Source organism: Protopterus annectens, chromosome 4.part0 (assembly GCF_019279795.1).
Source record: "Protopterus annectens isolate FY-2018-M chromosome 4.part0, PAN1.0, whole genome shotgun sequence".
NCBI lineage: Eukaryota > Metazoa > Chordata > Ceratodontiformes > Protopteridae > Protopterus > Protopterus annectens.
The window spans coordinates 1,689,772,667-1,689,786,822 of record NC_056733.1 but is presented as its reverse complement, the minus strand read 5'-3'; positions in this window follow the sequence as shown (position 1 = coordinate 1,689,786,822).

The following is a 14,156-nucleotide window of genomic DNA, read 5'->3' as shown; positions in this document are numbered from 1 at the left end:
TTGTGGAGTTCACTGAAATGTATATGCACACATAGTTAACAAAACAGGACAGTTGTAACTTTTTTTAGTATAAAATAGTGATCAATTACATCATGTATTTATTTTATAGGTTCATAGGTTCATAAGTGTGTACTAGGCTAATGGCCTTGGAGCCTTTCCAAGCCTAGCCCATAGGATTACCCTGACATTGTGCAACCCGACCTCAGTTCCCAGTGCATCTGTCATGTAGAGCCACTGGAGTGATCCCCGGGGTGAATTTTATATTTCCCATCCACTCATCAAGATTTATTTTGAAGAGGGCTAATGAGGTGCTCCACATGACATATATGGGAAGTCCATTCTATAGCATGGGCAGTCCCTGGGTTATGAGCCCGTCCCTCCAGCTTATTCTGTTGATTGTGGTAATGAGGCTGAGGTCTCTGGAGCGTGTAGTGCGGAGGGATTGTGATTTCTTTAGATGTAGCATTTCTAACAGAGCTGGGTCAGACATGGCTTTGTAAGTCAAGCAGAGATTGTTTCTAAGTAGGAGATATGAGTTAGAGAATAGTTGGAGTTTTTTGAGTCTGTCCATATAAGACAAGTGTTTAAGGCCTACGATCCTCTTTGTGAGGTACTTTTGTGGCCTCTCCAGTTTTTGTAGGTGTCTAGTGAGGTACATGCCAAATGGGGCATTGTACTCGATGACCGGCCTAATGAGGAAAGAGTAGAGGGAGACAATGACCTCTTTCTTCCTGGATGCAAAACCCTTAATAATGAGATGTGCCACATAGAAGGACTTTCTGACTACAGTGGCAATGTGGTGGTCAAAAGAGAGGTTGCTGTCAACCTGTGTTCCCAGATCTCTTATGACGCCTTCTGTGTTCAGTGGACTACCATCAATGTGGTAATCCATGGGAAATGGGTTTTTCCCAATGGGGATGACAACATATTTTTTTGCATTTAGCTTAAGGCCATGGTTCTGACACTAGTCGTTGGTCTCATTGAGGACTTTCTGTAGGATGTAAACATCACTTGGGGAGTTAATTATGCCTCCCAACTTGCAATCATCTGTGAAACTTTGTCAGCCAGAATCCATTCATGTTGGCCTGAACTTCAGAGAAGTAGATAGCAAACAAGAGAGGACCTAGGACTGAACCCTGTGGGACTCCACTCGTGACTGGTTGGCAGTCTGATTTGTAGTCAGCTACTTTCACACTGTGGGTTCTATTTATAAGCTAGTTTGCAACCCACCTAGTGATATAGTGGTTGATGCATAGCTTAGTGAGCTTTTCTAAGATTCTTGAGTGGGGAATGGTATCAAAGGCCTTGGCCAGATCAAGGTAGGCTGCATGAACAACCTTGTCTTCATCCACAGCTCTGAGGACTGACTCAAAGAAGTCAACCATGTTAAGAAGGCATGATCTACCCTTCAAAAAAAACAAACTGTGTGGGATCCAGATTTGGAGATTACCTATATCCTTGTTTTTTATGTCTGTGATGATGCGTTCCATAGCTTTGCATATCAGACTTGTCAGGCTAATGGGGCGATAGTTCCTAGGGTCTGTAGTCGCTCCTTTTTTGAGGAGAGGGATGACTGTAGCAGTATGCCATTCACTAGGGACAAAGCCCGAGGTGAGGCTGTGATTGAACAAGGTACACAGGTGAGGTGCCAGTTCACTCTGTAGTTCATGTAGAACACAGCAAGGGATATTGTCAGGTCCCATAGAAGCTGTATTTTTGGCCTTGGACAGTGCTATTGTAACCTGTGCAGCAGCAATACTGGGTACCTTGCAATCTACTGGTATTATGATTGGTCCTTTGGGGGGTGAGAGAGGAGTAAAGTTGGCACTGAATCTGTTGGCCAGTATATTGGCAATATCTGCTGGCTCGGTATAGGAGGTGCCATTGTGCAACAGTTCTGAATAGATCTGGGTATTGTCATTGAGAGTCTTTACATAACTATAGAAGGCCTTGTGGTTGTTTTTACTATCTGCTGCAATTCTGTTTTCATCGCTAGCTTTAGAGGATTTGATGAGGAATGTCAACTTTTTGTTGAGGCTGAGAAGGGAGTTTTTCCAGTCTTGCGACTTCACCTTATTCTGCATCAGCTTCCTCCTTCTGTTGTAGAGGTTGTTTATGGAAGGGGACCACCAGATTGGCTTCCTTTTTTTGGAGGAGAGCATCTTGGTTCTATTGGTTATGGCAAGATCCATGCATTTGTGTACGTGTTCATACAGGGCATTAGTGTATGATTTGGTGGTCATGCAGCTGTTCTTCAATTGCATGGGTACCGTAAAGTTAGCCACCTCTGTTTTTAGGAGCCCAAAGTTAGCTTTAGAGAAGTTTGTCATGGTGGTTACCTTTGCGGGGGTGGAGGTGGGCGGGTGAGAGGAATGTGGATTTTCAAGGTGATTAGTTTGTAGTCAGATCTAACCAGGATGGAGTTCACTATTGGTATAGAGCAACAGTCGCCCATGTTAGTAATGACCAGGTCAAGGATGTTGCTACCTCTAGTGGGGGCAAGAATTAGCTGGTCCAGGTCATTCAAATTAATGAATTCCAGGAAATGTCGGGCAAGTGTATTGATACATGAGTAGTTTGCCCAGTTAATGGAGGGGTAGTTGAAGTTGCCCGGTATGAGAGTATTAGATTGGACCCTAATATTCTCCAGGGTGCTTAGGAACATGGAGTATGAGTCTTGCATCTTGGTTGGGGACCTATAGCAGGCTATGACCTGAATCACTGTCATACCCAATGTTAGCTGCCCCTGAAGTATCTCTGATGCATTATGTTACCAGTCTGGAGGTGTGCACATCCTTTATGAATATGGAAACACCAACAGGGTGTTAATTGTCACTGCATATTATACGTGAAAGAGGAATGCTTTTCTTGCTCTTGTAACTGTCATTAATGTAGTGGTTAGATTAGTATGCAATCCTTTTTTGTTTAACCTAAGTCTGGTAACTACATTTATAATTATACACGTCTGTATGTTTACCTATCCATCTCTCTGTTAACACTCAAACTGTAGACACCAAGTGATGAAACCAATTTGTGAATACTGTGTTTTTCATTATTGTTTGTCATGCTGGTACATGATATGTTTATTAAAACTACTTTTAATACTCCTTTTTGAGTGCTGGGTTCATTTTTTGTAGAATTATGTTTTAGATCTGTGCACCTTTATTTTGAAACCTACACAGTAATTGTATTGTATTGGAAAGGGTAGATAAAATCCTACAGGGAGGCCCTTTGCCAAAATACCTTTAAAAAACAAGAGGTAATATGGCAGATTAGATTGGAAGCTTATAGATATCTGGGGCTTAATGATGCTGTCGGTATCATTCCCATTTTGAAATTAAAGTCATTGGAAAGATAGAACGGTTTTATTACAAGAAATTATGTGTACATAAACTAAAAAATACTGATGAATGTATGTTTATATGTGCATTTTTTTGTCATGATCTTTTAAGCTTAGAATGTTTATTGTTCTTTTACCATGTATTTACATGATATTTTAATTTAGGGTTTGGTCTGTTTTTTTACCTGAGAGAAGTATATGACTTTAAATTTGAATTGAAAAAAACAGGGAGTAGTCTGTGACATAAAAATAAGACTTTGCTATTTAAACTTGATGCATTTGAAACCATGTGTATCTGAAGAGGTTTTACATGTTTGTAAAACAAAAGTGCTTATATTTGTCACTTCATTAAAAGCATACAGTTTTAAGTGGAGAGCAAGAATTCCTGTCTTTTACAGCCTGTATTTTTGTGGATTTTTCATTGTTTATAGTCTAATTTTTCCTAGTGATATAATAACAGTCTTTGCATTAATCTATACTCATGTCAGTTATAGGCAGGCTACATATTTTGGCATTATATGAAGCATACTGGAATAGCCACCACTCGTATATAACCTGTTCAGTTCAGTGCCATGCAATGCTGTAAGTTATCATAGACTTAGCATATGCAGAGCCCTTGTATGGTTTTTGGTTGTTGCTAGCACTATATACTGCTTCTACAATCAACTGCCTTTTTGTCTTTTGGTTCTTAGCTTCAAATAATCTTTGATAAATTACAATAGAGTTACCTGATGTGTCTAAAAGACAAATGCAATTTTTCAATATGTTTTCCACATTTTACACCAAGGTACTTAACCAATTCTATCATATATTGGTAAATGTGTCCTTGCCTTATTGGATTATTTATATCTGTCTTATAGTTAATCAGATTGAATTTCTTCTTATTCCTGAAATCAACACTTCACATAAAAGTATCTATTCTATTTAAAACTCATTAACTTCCACAAAACAGACTAAGAATTCAAATGATCTCAGCTGTTGAGCTGAAGTTGTTTGCATAAACATTTGAAAGCATTTAACAGTATGAAACCAATAAAGCACTAGAACAGATTTCTGCATGTTGCTGAAAACAATCTATGACTGTGTTGTGTTTAATTAAACTAAAATCCCTTTCTCCCTAATATTGCCATCATAAGTGATGCATTATAACTAGATGGTTTAAATTTTAAATCTGGGTATATTTGAATTTAATATGAAAAGTTTGCTGCAGTATAGTTTGCTCAGAATTTTTTAGTTCTCTGAGACTAGAGATGTGGAGCTTACACAACACAGTAGGGCAAGGTGTTAAACTGAATTCTTAATGAGTGAATTTTGTTTTCATTTTACAAACGTATTTGATAAACAGCCAGTGTTCCTTCATTTTCATTTACACACCATTCCATAAACCTCACTCATTCGTCAGAGGTGTGCTTTCAATGAAGAAAATAATAAATATGTTTAAAATATAAAATTTGTTTTCTCACTGAGATATCTTGTAAACAAAAAATAAATTATTTCCTTGAGTAAAGGAGCATGAAAGCTATCTATTTGAAAACAGAAAGCATACCATTATCTTTCCTTGATACTGTATCTCATGAATTCATATGTAGAAGGGAAAGCATAAAAACTAGAGGAATTAAATATTCAAAGCAAAAGTCTTTGATACAAATGTTACCAGTTTAAAACAGAAAAGAAGATAAATAAAATATATGCATGTAAATGAACAGAGGGAACATCTGTGTTAGAGAAAGATAAAGAAGAAATATGATATCATGGGAGATGTTGGATTTAAAATGAATTCAGATGCATATGTAATAGAATATCATTTCTTCCTTAGTCAAATTGTAAAATATAAGTGGTGGTATTATAATAAGGGTGAAATGGACAGGAGTGTAGGGCACACAACTTTACAGGGGTCCAAAATTTAAAAGCCACTAAAAAATATTTTTTCTTAAACTTTGTACCTATACTGTACCTCTTTGAAGAAGTGTTCAGTTCCAACCACACCCCCTACAACCAGTTAGTTCCTTATAATTGAATGCTGCTGCTTTCCTAAAATCATACTTTGTACTGCTGAAATGAAGCAAGGCAAAGATATTTAAAGCTTTTTACATGGTTTTGTGTGTGTGTGTGTGTGTGTGTGTGTGTGTGTGTGTGTGTGTGTGTGTGTGTGTGTGTGTGTGTGTGTGTGTGTGTGTGTGTGTGTGTGTGTGTGTGTGTGTGTGTGTGTGTGTGTGTGTGTATCTGTGCCTGTGTGAATATAAGTATTTTTGCAATGCCCTTACTAGAATCAAGGTGCTGTACAAGAGAAAGCAGTGCTTGATGCTTTAATCCTGTGTGTGAACTGCTAGGTTGTCATTAATATGGTACTATAGGGGGTTAATGCTGCTCTTTCATGTTTTAAGGTTTGATGTTTTGAATCCTTCCTTTTTCTTCATTTGAGTCTAGTAGTGGGTGCAGAGGGTTAAGGCTGTGAGTTGTTGTTCCTGTGGTACAGTGTTTGATTCTCTCAGCTCTCATTTGCCTACTGTCTGACATTAAGCATGCCACTTAACTAGATGCTGCTTTGGGGCAACTAGAAATTTTGGCTAAACCCCTCAATGGTCCTGTGGACTGCAAGTCACAGGACTACCTGTACAAGAGTAGTTATGGTGTAAAGGAAGAAAATTGATTGTAGTGGACAGGCGCACTATCATATGAGGCATTTTTGCCTTAGTTGAAGGTTGGGCGTCAGGCTGGCACCTTGGCACCATAAAAATCGACTGCTGATCATTAGTGGAGCAGAGTTCCGCTGTGACAACCCTTAATTTGGAAAAGCCAAAAGAAAAACAAAAACAACATGATCCTTGGTTTCAGTGTTTTGTTCGGTGCTGACAGTGTGTAATTATTTAACTGTAAACAAACTGGAAAATATAATATTTCTGAGTTTAAAGACACTGTTTTAATTATGAATACATTTTAACATAGCTTAACAGGTTGTGAAATGCACTGTGCTTGGGTTACAACACTTTCTTCTTATAGTGTAGGGTTTGGTTACCCAGCTTTTGTATGTCTTCTATGTGACTCTTACCAAGTTACTTCACCAGACAATTCTCCTGGGCTGCTCCTGAGGTGGGACACTTTTATCCAGTTGGCTGTCCCAGGCTGTTCGCAAATGTGTTACCTACTTATCTTTTGAATTCTTGGACTAGCCACTAAGTGCTTCAACCACCATATGCTAAATGATTATGATTCCAAGCATGTCTTTTGCAGTTTAATGGGATTCACTAAATATGAGTTTCAGGGGAAGTGAAGTTTACTGTTTCACATACTAAGTTTTTTTTCAATGTGAGAGTAGTTGATTTTGTTTAGAAATTGATTGTTGGTGTTTTTGAAATCCAAATTTGCATGATATGAGTAAAAGTAAAGGAGGAAATAGTCTGTACACTGACTGGTCTGAACAGTCTTTTATGTTAATTGGGGAGAAACAACCGAGTAACGGGATACTGGTATGGCTGGTGGGGCTTGAGTAATTACCCTGCATAGGAACCCATTTGACCCCAGTCCTGCTCTGTTGACTGGATGCATATACTGCAACAATACATCAATATCAGCTATTCAGTTAGGTCAAAGCTGTACTGAGTGATGTCAGAGGGAATAGCTATTCTTAATGTTAGGAACGACATTGGGAGGATGAGAATGAGATGTAGGTGTCCTGCAATGTTTATTTCTTTTTTTTATTTATTTATTGTAATAAATAATGGATTAATTTATTAATAGACCTGAATTGTATCATACTAACCAAGCATGCTGCTGTTTAGTAATATATTTTTGCAGTACCATCTTTACAGCCCACAGTAATTGCTAATTGCTAAGGGGTTGACATCTGTCAGGTCATATAGCCTGCATCCTTTGGACTAATTAAAAAAAGTTCTCTGATCTTCAGCATCCATTACATAGTCATTGTTGCATATAAGTGTGATACAGTCTTCTCTGCCAGTTAAGACTGTTAAAGATTTCTGCATTTATTTAAAAGCTGTTATTTTGTCTGGCAACTAGTGCAGAAGACTAAAGCTTTGACATGTTGAGGTACTTCCTGTGACAAGAGTGTACTGTTGGAATCTTTCTCACTTCATTTTTCTACTGTGTGACCTTTAGAAAGTCATTTAACCAGACAGTGTTTTGCGGCAATTATTCTTTTTACTGTTTTACTTTGTTTTTTTCTACTGACTTTCGTATTGCTCCTACCACCTTCTCTTATAAACAGACTCTGGATCATCAGGAGGAATAAATGGAGGGTGGGGGGAATAGAATAAAGTATAAAGAATTTAGATGGTAATTTTTATTGAACACTTTAGAACTACCAAGATTAAGTGGTACATTGAATTTTAGGAATATTTTGTAACGCGTTTGAGTAATTAATTACTCATTAAAATATGCATTTGATTTGTTAATTTATTAGTATGTGATGATGTTATACAAGTATTTAAACAGTTGTTATTGTGTTTTTTAACTGCTTGATGAAGCCAAGAGAGTATACATCTTGAAGACAAAAGTACTTACTATTTTATGAAATAGATCAATTTACTTTAAATTTTCTTTGTTTTCATTTTGATATGAGATTTTGTTTTGTTCTGTGTTAAATTTAAAACTGACTTATGCTGATAAAAACATGGATCTTCCCCATCTTTAGAGATCACTGTAACCAGAGCTTCCTTACATGTATCTCTAATGCCAAAATAAGTGCCAATGGAAGTTTATCTTTCAGTTCAGACTGCAAACTCCAAACTGAATCATCAAACAGTCACTGTTTGTAGTTTTCCCTATACATGTTCTTTAAATACCTTAGTCAATTTTTTCTATGTAATTTGCTGCCTCATGCACACTGTTTTTCTCTTATAAGCCTCAGCATTTCTTTTTTCATTTTTTATTTTTTTTTTGCATTTGGATTTAAAATAATAAATAAACAAATCAAATGTAAAACAAATAACTATCTACATAGGTCCACAGCTGATCAACCACAGAAATTATACATATCAACAAGAATTGATACGTTTCAAGGAAGTCTTTAAGTTTAATCCAAGATTTATATGAATGTAAAATATTAGAGGTTCTCATCTTCTTAGTATGCAAATCACTACTGCAAACAATTTTTGCCATGCTAATAATTGCAGCACTAGAGGGAGCTACATTACTTTTCCAATTTTTAGCAATTAATTTTCTGGCTATAACAAGAATAGACCAAAGACGAGGCACTTGAGTTTATGGAATTATCTCAGGAATTGGATTTAAATAAAACTAAAGATTTAGAAACATTACATCTATCTGACTATAGAGCTTGAATTAGGTTATTAATTTATTTCCAGAAAGGGGAGATGACTTCACATTCATATACAATATGTGTCCAATCAGCTATTATTTCAGAATCACATCGCCAGCATTTCATTTTTTTGATTTATACATAATCGTAATTATATTAGTAGTGACAAAAGCTCTGTGCAAGAATTTCCAAGTTAAAAAAAATCCATTATAATGAAGATGTAGTTTTATCTGCAGATTTTAATATATATATTTTTTGTATTTTTCAGAGAAGTCTTCAATATTATTTTTTGAGTAGCTCCAATAGGAATTTTCTAAATATCTGAAATCTAACTTAAAATTTTCATAATTTTGTAACAAGTATTTATTTTTGATTGCATTATTATAGATGTTTATTAAGCATTCCAGTAATTTGGGGAACAGTTTCTTATCAAGATTAAATATCTTATTAATCTCTGTGTTGACAAAGTCTCTAAATATTTGTAAAATTAAGCAATTCTCAGAATTTTGATTGTATTTAGACGTTACATTTTCAACAGTATCATGCCATTTAAGAATTGATGTCAATATTTTAAATTACATTGTTATTTCAATTTTAACATTTTGTTGAAGCTATGAGTTTCAAAGCAGTCATTTGTATTTGTAATTGAAACAGAAAATATTAAGTCTTTAATGCAATGGTTAGAATATGTGAACTTTTGGAAAGAAGAAATTATGTTATTTAAATAGTGAATTTAAGAAAAGGGTAATTCCATTTATGCAAAAGTCTTGTAATAACCAGATAAAACTATTAGGGACTCTTTGTTTATGACTGGTTGTGATAGATATATTATTTACTAATCATATTTCTTTATGTATTTGTTTCCATTTTGAATCATAAGATGAATATATCCACAATTCTATTACTTTTAGAATTGTTGAAGAAGCATACAATTGAATATCAGTGAATTCTATCCCACCATTATCTAAACTATTTTCTGTGCCAATCAAAGGAAACTCTTACTTTATTAGAATGTAAAAAAAAATTAAGTAGAATATTATTTACCTTCTTCATCAATTTTTTTTTTTGGTTGGTACTAAAGATTTCAAGGCAAACAATATTTTAAGGAAAATTACCATCTTAACAAGCATTAATCATTCTTCCATGGTAAAGAAGAATTTATTCCAATTTGTGACTAAACCTAAAATTGTATCAACAACCTGTTGAAAGTTTGTATCATTTCTTTAGTATTAGACATAATGGTTATACCTAGGTATTTCATTTGATTGCTATTCCAATTGATGTTAGACCATCTTTGTATGATTTTTTTTATTTTTTTATTAATTAATAATGTACTTGTGTTGTTATGATTACATCTTAAGTTCAAGATTTCTTCAACCTGACTCATAGAACTAATTATGTGTTCTAATGAGTTCTCTGTATTTCCTATTTTTAATAAAATATCATCAGCAAAGAGCTGAATCTTTAGTTGGAAATCTTCTTTTACTTTGATACCATCAGTGTTTGCATTGTATCTAATACTACTAACAAAGGGTTCCATAGCTAATGCAAAAACATTAAGGTGATAATGCACAGTCTTGTTTTGTGTCTTTTTGTAGTTTAAAGGAATTAGAAAGAAAATAACCTATTTTAAAATAATTACAAAAGTTATTATATAACTTAGCAATTAGTGTAATTAGCTTAGGTGAGAGATTAAGTGTTTTAAACAGCTATAAATTCTAAAGCCTTATCTAAATCGAGACTAAAGTTCCTTTATTTTTATTTGCATAGTTTATTAATGTATTTATTCTTATTATATTATCATGTACTTTTCTATTTAAAATAAACCCATTTGATCATTGATAATTAATTTAGGTACAAGTAGAACAACTCTGCTAGCTAAAATGGACATGAGCATCTTATAATCCACATTTAAAAGTGAAATGGGTCTATATGATGAGCACTTTGTAGGATCCTTATCCTGTTTTAAAATAGGTGATATAAGGGAATATTTCCATGATGGGGAGCTTTTGCAGTTGACTTATTTCTCTGTAGACCTTATCTGAAATTTTAACTGCACCATCCAGTAGTATATTATATAGTTCTGGCATAAGACCATCCAAGCCCAGTGCCTTATTATTTTTTAACTTTTGTATTTGATCTATTGTTTGTATTAAAGTGAATGGTCTATCATTGTTTTATTTGATCTCTCTATTTTATTATTTATATTTTCCCTTAGAAAAAATTCAACTATATCATCGTTATCTAGGTTATTTGTATTATTACTATTTATAGTTTCATAAAGTATTTTGAAGCCCTCAAAAATACCTTTAATATCTGTTCTTTTTTATTATTTATATGTGTATAGTTTCTTTGATATGATTTAGTTTATTCATTTTATTTGATCTAAGAGCAAATTTATGCAAGCTTAAAGGGTTTACTGAATATGTCTAAAGTCTATGTTTTTCCAGGTTTATTGAAACTTATTTAAAATTTTAGAATTTCAACATATTTTATATTTAAGCTTTTGAGTTCAGACTGACTGATAATGTCATTTGATTTTAGATTTAACTTTAGTGTGTCAATTTTGGCGTGTAATGTATTAAATTATTTGTCCCATTCTCTTGTTTTACTAATATACAGCTTACAATGCTTACATTTAAGTAAGCCTTTAGTGAATCCCACAGGACAATGCCATATACTTCACCATTCATGTTTATTTATGGAACATTGTTGATCTATTTAACATACTAATCCTTGAACCCTTTTATTTAAACAATGCATCCTGAAAATCTCTTGTGATGTATTAAATTGCCAGCTTTTAAAATAATATTAAAGATTATAGCATTATGGTCTGATAATGGACACAAATCTATTGAACCTTCTCTGATATGTGATAACAGATTGTTTGAAAGAAAAATGTTATCGATATTTGTTTGTGTTCAATTTCTCTATGAATAATGGGAAAATTGAAGTGGGTTTGTTTTCTTTAGCTTAAGTCTTTGGCTAATGATGTGATTCTTAGCTTCCTGTTTGCAGTGGAATCTTTGTCTGATAAAATACAATTAAAATCACCAGCACTTATGAATTTACCTTTTGTGTAATTGGCAATAGTATCAAAGTAATTTTTTGTAGCTTTAACTCCAACACCTGGAATCCAGTAAGAGTTTACTTATGTATATAGTTTTCTGTTCCACTCAGTTATAACAATGCTTAACATATCATATTTATCAAGATAGGTATCTTTTACATTAAGCATTACTGGTGAGTTCTTCCATAAAATGAGGGTACTTCTTTGTTTAGATCAAAAGCCAGAACCTGCTAAAACCAAATAATTCTTTAATGAAGGTTTATTTACATCTTTATTAAGTAAACATGTTTCCCGTAGAAATACTATTTGAGCTCTGTGTAACTGAAAGTGTTTGAACAGAATCCCCACTTTACTGTATTATTCTATCCATTAATATTAATGAATATGCATTTAACATCAGACATTTATATAAGAGAAAAAACACACAAGTTTCATAAAATCACATTTATATACAGAGCTTGTTATATATTTGTATATAACAATATTAAATCTTCAGCTATGGACAAAACATTTGAAACAAAATAAAAAAACACCTAAAGATATAAACCTAAAACATTCTACCATGGAATCCCCATTGTTGAAAGAGAACAAACTACCTCTCAAACTCTCCATTAGACTAACAACAAATGGATTGGAGTCTATCAACTTCTTTGACAAGAAATGCAACTAGAGAGGGTTGGTTAATAAAAGGCAAAAACAGTAAAAAACTAAAGTACAAATGAAAATTAATATATTTCAGGGTTAGCCTTGTAATTTCTGAATTTTGTAAAACAACAACAAGAACAACAAAAAATATCTTTCCCCACTGTTTTAATTGTTGGTGTTCTTTGCTGCCTAAGTTGAAAATTCAATTATGTTTTTGATAATCTAGATAATTATAAGAGCATTTACTCCCTAAAGCATTTTGAAAGAACTCTTAAGACATATTTCGGCTAATATGCACTTCTGATTTCCTCCATAAGTGTATCATTTCATCCGACTTATTCTCATAGAAATGCTCCAGGCTCTAATCAGCCATATCTTTCCTTTATAACTTTTTTATCACTCCAGTGCAAAACCCTACCTCCTTTCTTAACTACATCTAAATAACATATCCTTTTTCAGTACTGATTGCTGAATTTTCCTACTTTAAACACATTTGTCTTTATTATAGCCTTTGCACTAACTTTAAATACATCATTTTTGAACCTTCAGTCCCTCTCTAGACAAGAAAATGCCATCATTTGAACAACACATTCCATCAGATATCGCATTAAACCTCATTTGATATTGTTTTTGGTTTTGCTTACTAAATACATACATCCAGTCATTTTATGCATGTTGTCTATATGAGATGCAGTTTGATAACTAAATGAAAAAATTCTGTATTGTTCCCTAGATAATTTGAGATAAAATATTGAAAGATAAATACACCAGAATTAAAAGGTCACACAGACAAACCATTTAGAAGCCATGTAGCTGAAACACTGGTTTGTCCTTAAGGGGTCATTTCCATATATCTCATGAGGTTTAAGGTATTACAAAGTAAAGACTCAAACCTTTTGTACAACCAAAGTGTTTTGCATAAGATTTTGTAAATACATCTACAATCTATTGTGTTGCGAATAAATTTTAGAATCTAAACAGTTTGTCTATTTGTATGTCTTATTACTAACAAATCTTTTATTGCCATGAAATGGTTTCATGTTATGTGTAATATATTTAAATAAATTTTCATAATTTTTCCTTGATCTTATCTTACAATATCCCTGAGATTCTAAAAGACAGTGAATGCAGATGTAGCCAATCTACCACTGCTTTTGTGTGATGAGCCCTAATGTGCATTAAGAATGAGTATAGGGGGACAACATGAAGACTACAGCTTATTAAATATATTGCTTGTGGCTACAGCATGGACTGTGGGAACATTGCACAGTATTTTGTTGTGGCCACAGGGAACTAATGGCAATAGATGTTTTTGTTACAAGAGCCCTTGCCTTGATGAGAGACTGTACAATTCACAGGCAGTGCAGTTTCAAATAAATGTGAAAAGGAAGCCTTAAAGGGTTGTTATGTATGTGTACTGATCTATATTTTGACGGAAATAAAAATTGGAAATGGAAACACAGGAAAGATATGCAAGGGGAGGGAAGCAAGCACAGTGAGGAACATAAGGAGAAAATTTAGGGAATGAGTAGGATGGAGGACAGGAAGAGAGAATTTTTTTTTTTGCAGGGGTCAGGTGCTCTTGTTTTATATATATATATATATATATATATATATATATATATATATATATATATATATATAATGTAAAAGTAATTTGATGAATGTAGTAAGAAAAGTAAGAGGTGATAGGCCATGGTGGTGGGTGCAGCGGTTAGCATTGTCGCCTCACAGCAAAAGGTTCTCCCATTCTATTTTCGGCTGGAGCGCCTTCTATGTAGAGTCTGCATGTCCTACCGATGGTCAAGTGACATTTAAAGGCA